We start from the raw sequence: 9,582 nt of genomic DNA, 5'->3' as shown, positions 1-9,582 counted from the left end.
TTTGGGCACATTACGCTTGCCGTTTTATGCTTGCAGTTTTCGTGTCCTTCAAACATCATGCGTATAGTGGATTTGTTGGAACTGGAATTATGAAAATTTCTCTTTATATGAACTCTGCTACCTAGGAATTTACTTGTGTTGCCACCTCCGCAAAGGGTTTTTCAAGGGTTTTTGTTTGCAGTCGCGGGGTTATTTATTTATTTATTTTTCAGGAACAATATTTTTTTTTATTGAACAAGGATATAGTTATACATTTTAAATATTTAATTGGGGTATATTTGCAATGGAATTGAGCTTGAGTTTGCGCGAAGAGGAGCCTGAGCTCGACCACGAATGAAATTGGGTTCTTGTTTGCATAGAGGTTCGTTGGAGTTCACACTAGAATGATGTGAAACTTAGGTTCATTACTATATATGAAGTCTAGTTATTGATCCATATCACTTTTATATCTAAATTAGACTCAAATTTTTTCATATATTCGAATATCAACTCGGGTATCCCTCCAATTCTCTCGAGGTATCATCATATTGTATTTAAGGGGCTTGCAATGCAAGTCACTAATAAGGTTTTTTTTTTTTTTGGTAGAAATACGCTGAAAAGAAAGTCTTTGTAAAATAACAGTATAACTACAAATAATCCTTAACATCTGTGTTATTGTCTTGGGGCAAAAGTTCATATTACTTGTCCTAAAAGAAAAGTAAAAATATTTTCCCAAAGTGGAAACGTAAAAAACAAGAGGCCAAAAAGTCAAAACTGTTGAAAAAGTCAAGCATTACAGCTTTTATTGCGGATTGTCCACTTACCTTCTGACAGCATGTGGTGCAACGCATAAAATCGCGTTGATAAATAGTAATGCATAGTAAATTTAAATTTCATTATGAGTATGATGTTTTGTATTTTGGAAATATACACTTTTATATCAGTAGTAATTAGAAATTTCATCTATCATTTTATCTTTTTAAAATTTTTCTATCAATTTTATATTTCTTAATTTTTATAATATGTTATCAGTACGAACGTTATATTTCCACTGCAATTGTCTACATTCATTAATTCAAAAAAAAAAAAAAACTCTTATCCGATTACAAGTATCTATCTTAAAAGTCAAAAGAAAGTAGGTCCTAACTCTAGTCCTACTATAAGTTTCTACCGTTATTAATTCAAGTGAAATGTATGTAAATATATTATATTATTTTATATTCATACAAAAGAGGGCTATGTCACCAACATATTATAATTTTTATAATTTTGTCATTATACACCATTCGAAAGGTTTACCGAGTAGTTTGGTGTGTTTGTATTCTCATAAACGGACGGCTATGCCGCCTGCAGTAATAATTTCTCATTACACTTTCTGCATGTATATTACTATTCTTAATATGTTTATTTTTCTATATCATTTGAGATATACAATTATAATTTTTCTTCCACTTTCAACGGTAATATAATAGATTTTTACACCACTTCTAACAGAGTTCTACACCACTTCTAACGGCTATTAACGGCTAGTTTTTACGCTATAAAATGTAGTTTTTCTTAACCCATAGAATTCACTTCACATCTTCTCTTCACCCTTCGTAATATTTTTATCTTCCCATCTTCTCTTCACTCTTCTTAATATTTTATCTTCTCCATCATAGACATTTTGTATAAAAAAAATTCACGATATGGCGAATATGATGATGATGTTTGTTATCTTAATAGTTATTTTCTATATTTTTGCTCTTTTAATTGGAGATCATTCTCCACACGATTTTCAGTTTTTCCTTACAATACTCATATTTGTAATATTTTCCCTTTTTTTTTGCTATTATGATTAACATGTAATTTTAATTGTACCATATATGTAATAATAATAATACCATGATTCTTATTATATCAATATTCTATTAAAGATATCACCATGTCAATTCTTGCCAAACTTAAGTTCGTTGCACTTGACTTCACGGGAAAGAATTATATGTCTTGGATCATAGATGTAGAAATACATCTAGAGTCAATGGGTTTAACCGATACAATTAAAGAAAATAGTTCCAAGTCACTATAAAAAAAAATGAAAGCAATGATTTTCCTTCGTAAACATCTTGATGAAGGCTTAAAATGTGAATATCTCACAGTTAAAGATCTACTTGTCCTTTGGAAGAATTTAAAGGAAAGATACGACCGCCAGAAAGAAGTCGTACTCCTTGCCACTCGTGATGAATGAAACAATTTACATTTCCAGGATTTTAAGAAAGTCAATGAATATAACTCTATTATGTTCAGAATTGTTTCACAATTAAAATTCTATGGAGTAAATGTCATAGAAGCTGAAATGCTAGAGAAAACACACTCCACTTTCCATGCATCTCACGTTACCTTGCAACAACAATACCGTTTGCGCGGTTATAAGAAATTTTATGAGGTAATCTCAGCTCTTCTTGATGTAGAAAAAAAATAATGAATTGTTGATTAAAACTCATCAGTCTCGTTGTAACACCCTGAAGAATTAAACAAGATTAATTAAAGAAATTGAGATTTATTAGTGTGCCTAATCTGGTTTAATTAATTAATTAATTATTGGATATTAAATGTTTCTGACATGTAAATTTAAATAATTCCAATGTATTATAATATTCTCAGTATTTACATTTTTACCCAATAGTGTGTGTGGGCACGTTTTTTGGACTGTCTTTAAATATTTAGACACTTGTTTTCCTTTTTTCTTTTCCTTTTTCTTTTCTTTCCTTTTCCTTCCTTGCTCGTGCAACTCTCTCTCTCTCACTCCCACTATCGTTCTCACACACACACACACACACACTCTCTCTCTCCCGTTCAAAATCTTCACTAAATCAACCCGGATTTTGAACCAAAGGAAAATTTCAAGAAGTTTTCAATGTCAAGAGAAGGATTTGAGGTAAGATTTTTGAAAACCTCTATTGAATCTCAAGTTTTTCGGATTTAAAAACTTATTTTGGTTCGAAATGGATTTTGAGTAAAACCATGGTAGAAATTGGAGATCTTGGGTTCTTTGGACTTGATTTAGTACTTAGAACCTGGATCTAGTGGTTTCCCCTTGAGATATTTCAAATTGGAACTGAAATTGCAGGTTTTTGGACTGATTTTGACGAGTTTTCCTCGCCCTGCTGATCCCACCGGTCGCCCCATCCGGTCGACCGGATTTCATTACAACAGGTCAACTTGTACGGTCGACCGAAGTGCACACCACCGGTCGACCACTGGTGTTGCACTGCTCTGTCACCGGTTGACTGGTGTACACAGGGTTTGACCCTGTTTTGTTAAAAAACCATGTTTTGACCTTGGTTTTCAAAGAGAACCCAAATTAGCTTCATTTGAAGACCTAGAATGAATGGATTAGCATCTTTAATCCATGTTTTGAGATTAAAAACCCTTGGAATGATGATTTGAAACATGAAATGGTTTATGAAACCGGTAATTGAATTATGGCACACTAATAGGAAATCAAAGGATATAATTGAGACTGGTTTGCTTTAGGAATGAGAATTGGATCCTAAAGTCTGGTTTTGTATCAGTGCTAGCTGAGGACTTGGATTGAAGGGCTTTGAGCAAGCGAAAGCCGGAATAGTGCAACGCTAGCCAGGTTTGATATTTGAGAGGTAGGATTCCTTACGCCTCTCTTTGGTAGCCTGATTTTAAAAGAGTTTTGGCCTTGCAATTGTTTTAAAAAAAGGGCATGTTTGCGAAAGAAAAAACATGTTTAACAACCATAGCTTGATTTTAGCTATTGGAATTATAATGAACTGTTTCATAAAGTTTAATGAATGATTTCTTAAGACAAGAGATCTTGCGAATCGGTAAACCGGCTGATGGCATGTGGAGAGTGCATCCTTGGGGGCAGAACCCGAAACCCGGCCTGGGGTTGATAGGCTTGTGCACGTGGTTGTGTAAGTAATTTATCATAGTATAAATTACTTGCTGATGCCTGTAATATGGAGATTTTCAGTTATATTCCTTTCAGAAAAAGGATGTGAGGTTCCGGCTGTTGTGTTGGAACTGAATGTCTTATTTATTTATTTATTTATTTAGTCACTTGTTTACTCATTTATTTATTTGTTTATAAAGTTATTTCAAAATATATCCTACTGGGCCTTTCGCTCACATTTTAGTGTTTTATAAATATTAACCCCTCCCAGGTGACTCTAGAAGCAGTGCGGAGTAGTTGAGTGAGATTGCTACTGTTCAATTAAGAGAGGATTGTGTTCATCCTCCTGGTGTACAGATGTAAGGATTGTAAACTCTGAACTTTAGATTTCTAGACTGTGGTTGATGTCTGTAATGTTTTTTACATGTTAATGTATATACAATACTGCATATCCTGTGAGTAAAGCCCTGAGTGACGTTGAGGTTCGAGTTTAGACCTCTTCCTTGTAATATATTTTCAACGAAACAGAGGCTTATTTAGGAATTTACTTGATACTTTACTTTTAGATTTTGATTATTACTCTTAATCGAGCCTCCACATCACCGAACCCGGCTTCAGGGCGTGACATTCGTCCCACTAATTCAACACTATTTTCCAGAAGCAAATGTTGCATTCTCTAAACACTTAGGATGGGGGCAAAATCCTAGACGTGGTAGTGGACATGGTCGTGCCGTGGTTGAAGACGTGGTTGAAGTGGTTATTATAACCCTTCACAGATAGTTATAATTCAAAAGAAGCATCATGATAAAGAAAAGGATGCTAAATGAAGTTCTTCCCAGAATCATGAAAATTCTTATTATAGATGCGGTACTAAAGGACACTGGTCTCGAATTTTTTGAACACTAGAACATCTTTGCAAACTTTATGAGGCATCTCTAAAAGGGAAAGAAAAGGAAATTAATTTTAATGAACACCACGATCCTATAAACGACTTAGCCCATCTTGAAATTTCAGATTTCACTGATCAAACTATCGCTGATAACTAGATAGATATATTATGCTTTTATGTATTTATATTGTATTTTGCTTTTATATTGCATCTGTTTCGTATTGTATTTGTTCCTTTATATCTATGAAGTCTTATGTTATGCATTTTCTTAAAATTCATGAAGTTTTATGATATTATTATTATTTGTGTATGAAGCTTAATATGGATGGAGCAAAGTTCAAAGTTAATGATGGAGATCTTTATATATTCCAGATAGTGGTACAATGTACACTATCCTAAAATCTAAAAAGTACTTCTCTGATTTAAAACTAGTAAAGACAATAATCAATACAATATCAGGTCTTATAGATCTAGTTAAGGGGACTAGTAGAGCGAGTTTTGTATTGCCAAATGGAACAAAGTTTTCCATAAATTATGCTCTATTTTCACCAAAGTCCAAAAGAAATTTATTGAGTTGCAAAGACATATATCTTTATGGATATGATACACAATCTGAAACTGAAAGGAATGAGAAATATATGTATTTAACTACTAATGTATTAGGAAAGAAGTACATATTAGAAAAGTTTTAAAACTCTATTTGGGATTACATTACACATATATAAATGTGAGAGAGTCACACATGGTAATTAAAGAAGATCCCCAAATATTAACCCTATGGCATGACTATTTGGGTTATCCTAATTCAACAATGATGCGAAAAATCGTGGAAAGTTCACATGGATATTCAATAAAAGACCAACGGATCTTTCAAATGAATGATCCATGTGAGGCTTGTTCTCTTAGTAAACTGATCACAAGGCCTTCACTAGCCAAAATTGAAATAGAATCACCTATATTTCTTGAATGTATTCAATGTGATATATATGGACCTGTACACCCACCGTGCGGCCCATTCTGATATTTTATGGTATTAATATATGCATCCAGTAGATGGTCACATGTTTGCTTATTATCAACTCAGAACGTGGCATTTGTGAAGTTTATTGCTCAAATAATTAAATTACGAGCACAATTTTCTGATTATACAATCAAGAAAGCTAGGCTTGATAATGCTGGTGAATTCACATTTCAAGCATTTAATGATTATTGTATGTCCATTGGAATTATTGTCGAACATCCTATTGCTCACATGCATACATAAAATAGTTTAGCTGAATCATTGATTAAGCGCCTCCAGCTTATTGCTAAACCAGTAATAATGAGAACAAAGCTACCTATTTCTATATGGGGTCATGTAATTTTCGATGCCGCGTCATTAATTCGCATCAAACTAAGTGCTTATAATAAGTATTCCCCTTTACAACAAGTGGCATTTGATTAAGAACCAAATATCTCCCATGTAAGAATTTTTGGTTATGCGATATATGTACTAATTGCTCCACCATAACGCACAAAGATGAGTCCTTAAAAAAGACTGGGAATATATGTTGGCTATGAATGTACTTCTATCACAGATATCTTGAGCCTTAAACTGGTAATGTTTTACAACACGTTTTTGCCGATTGTCATTTTAACGAGGCAGTCTTATCGGCATTAGGGGGAGAAAATAAACAACTGGAAAAGAACATTACATGGTGTGAACCATCATTGTTGCATCTTGATCCTTACACAAATCAATGTGAACTAGAAGTGCAAAAGATTATGCACTTAGAAAATTTAACAAATCAATTACCAGATGAGTTCACTGATACAAGAAGAGTAACTAAATCATATGCACCAGCTGCAAATACTCCCGCTCGGATTGAAATCCCAAAAGGACAATCTGAGAATGAAGTCACTAATATGTCTAAAACATGCCTAAAGCGTGGTAGACTTATCGGTTCCAAAGATAAAAAACATCGAAAAGGAAAGGGATCAAATGAGCATAATGACCCCAATTTGGAGGAAACTGTTCCAGGATAAACACAAAATAATACAAACAAAGAGATTCTTTATGTTGTAGAAAATCCTGAAGGTTTTGAGAATAGTGAGATCTCTTATAAGAGGATTGTGGAATCGAAATGAAATGAAAAATATTGATGTAATATTTTCTTACTCTGTGGCGTGTGAAATTATTAACGGAACTGAGGATCCTGAACCAAGAACCGTTTCTAAATGCCAAAATAGACCCGACTGGATTAAATGGAAAGATGCTATACAAGTTGAGTTAAATTTGCTTAATAAGCGTAAAGTTTTTGGATCCATTGTCTTAACGCCTGAAGCCGTGAGACCTGTGGGATACAAATAGGTTTTTGTGCAAAAACACAATGAGAAAAATGAAATTATAAGGTAGGTATAAAGCTCGACTTGTTGCATGAGGTTTTTCAAAAAGACCCGGATTGATTATGAGTAAACGTATTCTCCTGTAATGGATACAATTATGTTTAGATATTTAATCAGCCTAACAATTTTTGAAAATTTATAGATGTGTCTTATGGATGTTGTTACAGCTTATTTGTTTGGATCGCTTGATAGTGATATTTATATGAAAGTTCCTGATGGATTTCAGATTCCTGAAGCACTAAATTCAAAACCTAAAGATATATGTTTGATTAAGTTACAAAGATTGTTATATGGGTTGAAGCAATCCGGACGCATGTGGTATAATCGCTTAAGCGAATATTTATCAAAAGAAGGATATGTGAATAATCCCATATGTCCATGTGTTTTTATTCAGAGAACAACATCCGATTTTGTTATGGTCGCTATCTATGTCGATAATTTGAACATCATTAGAACTTATAAAGAAATTCAAGAAGCTGTGATATACTTAAAGAATGAATTTGAAATAAAAGACCTTGAAAAAATGAAATATTGTCTTAATTTACATATTGAGCACCTTTAAAGTGGAATACTTGTGCATCAATCAAACTATACTAAAAAGGTCCTAAAACGCTTTAACATGGATAAAGCAAACCCGTTAAGTACTCCGATGGTTGTTGGATCACTTAATGTTGAAAAGGATCCATATCGCCCTTGTGAAGATAAAGAAGAAGTCCTTGGTCCTGAAGTACCATATCTAAGTGCAATAGGAGCTCTTATGTATCTTGCTAATTGTACGTGACCAGATATAACTTTTGCTACTAATCTATTAGCAAGATTTAGCTCATCTCCTACACGAAAACATTAGAACGGAATTAAGCATGTATTCTATTATCTTAAAAGAACATATGATCTGGGATTATTTTATCCTAAAGGATCAAAACAATGGATGATTGGTTTTGCAGATGTAGGATATTTGTCAGATCCACATAAAGCCATGTCTCAAACTAGATACGTGTTCACATGTGGAGGTATTGTTGTTTCATGGCGTTCACAAGCAAATTCTTGTTGCCACTTCTTCAAATCATGCCGAAATTATTGCACTCTATGAAACAAGTCGAGAATGTGTATGGCTGAGGTCTATGACGTAATATATCAAAGAAACTTGTGGACTATCTATCAGTAAAAATCCAACAGTATTATTTAAAGACAATGCAATATGTCGCTCAAATAAAAGAAGGTTACGTCAAAAGCGACAGAACCAAATACATACCCCCGAAGTTCTTCTCATACTCCCAAGAGTTCAAAAAGAACAAGGATATTGATATTCAATACAATCAATCAAGTGAAAATACAACAGATCTTTTCACAAATGCACTTCCTACTACAACGTTCAGAAATCATATCCACAGTATTGGGATGCGTCATCTGTGAAATTTATAAAGAAGGCCTATACATGTCAACTTGAGGGGGAGTTTACGTGGTTGTACCATTTTTCCTTATTATGATTTTATCTCACTGAGTTGTCCTACTAAGGTTTTTAACGAGACAACATAAGACACGTATATATTAATGATGTACTCTTTTTTCGTTTGCTATATTTTTTTTATCCTGGTGGGTTTTTCCTAGTAAGATTTTTAATGAGGCGTCATAAGAGGTGAACATCTAAGGGGGAGTAATGACAAAGTCAAGCATTACAACTTTTATTGTGGATTGCCCACCTACCTTCTGACAGCATGCGGTGCAACGCGTAAAATTGCGTAGATGAATAGTAATGCACAGTAAATTTAAGTATCATTATAAATACGACGTTTTGTATTTCGGAGATGTACACTTTCATAACAGTAGTAATCAGAGATTTCATCTATCCTTTTATCTCTTCAAAATCTTTTTGTCAACTTTATATCTCTCAGTTTTTAAAACAAAAACTAATTTCTTTGGTCAAAATAAACAAAAAAGTAAGGCAATCCTTACGGTGAGACCTCTAAAAATAACCATTGGTGAGATCTCTGTTTTTAATTATTAGATTAATTTTTTAATGATTAAATATGCAGAAAGAATAGTTGTGTGCGGCGCGCTGTAAATTTTTAATACATACTTATACATATCTAACAATTGAAGAATTAATTGAACGATTAAAAAAAAGGTCTCATTGATGAATTTTTTTTAAGATCTCACTATAAAGAATGCCAAAAAATAACCTCAATCTATTCTGTGAATTGGGGCGCTCGTGGGCTATTTGAGTGGTTATTTTTTAAAATATTAAACAAATTAATTTTTTTTTCGGACAGTTTGATATTTTTGATAAAAGTCAAATTAAACTAAAATCATTTGCTTAATTGAGAAACGTGCACTTCTTCGCAAATGCTTGCTTGCTCGCTCGCTTGCTTGCTCGCTCGCTCTATTTATTCGTTTCATTTTCTACAAACAATGGATTCTACTCGGT

This window comes from Morus notabilis, unplaced genomic scaffold (assembly GCF_000414095.1).
Source record: "Morus notabilis unplaced genomic scaffold, ASM41409v2 Scaffold465, whole genome shotgun sequence".
In the NCBI taxonomy this organism is placed as follows: domain Eukaryota; kingdom Viridiplantae; phylum Streptophyta; class Magnoliopsida; order Rosales; family Moraceae; genus Morus; species Morus notabilis.
Note: the sequence above shows the minus strand (reverse complement) of the source record.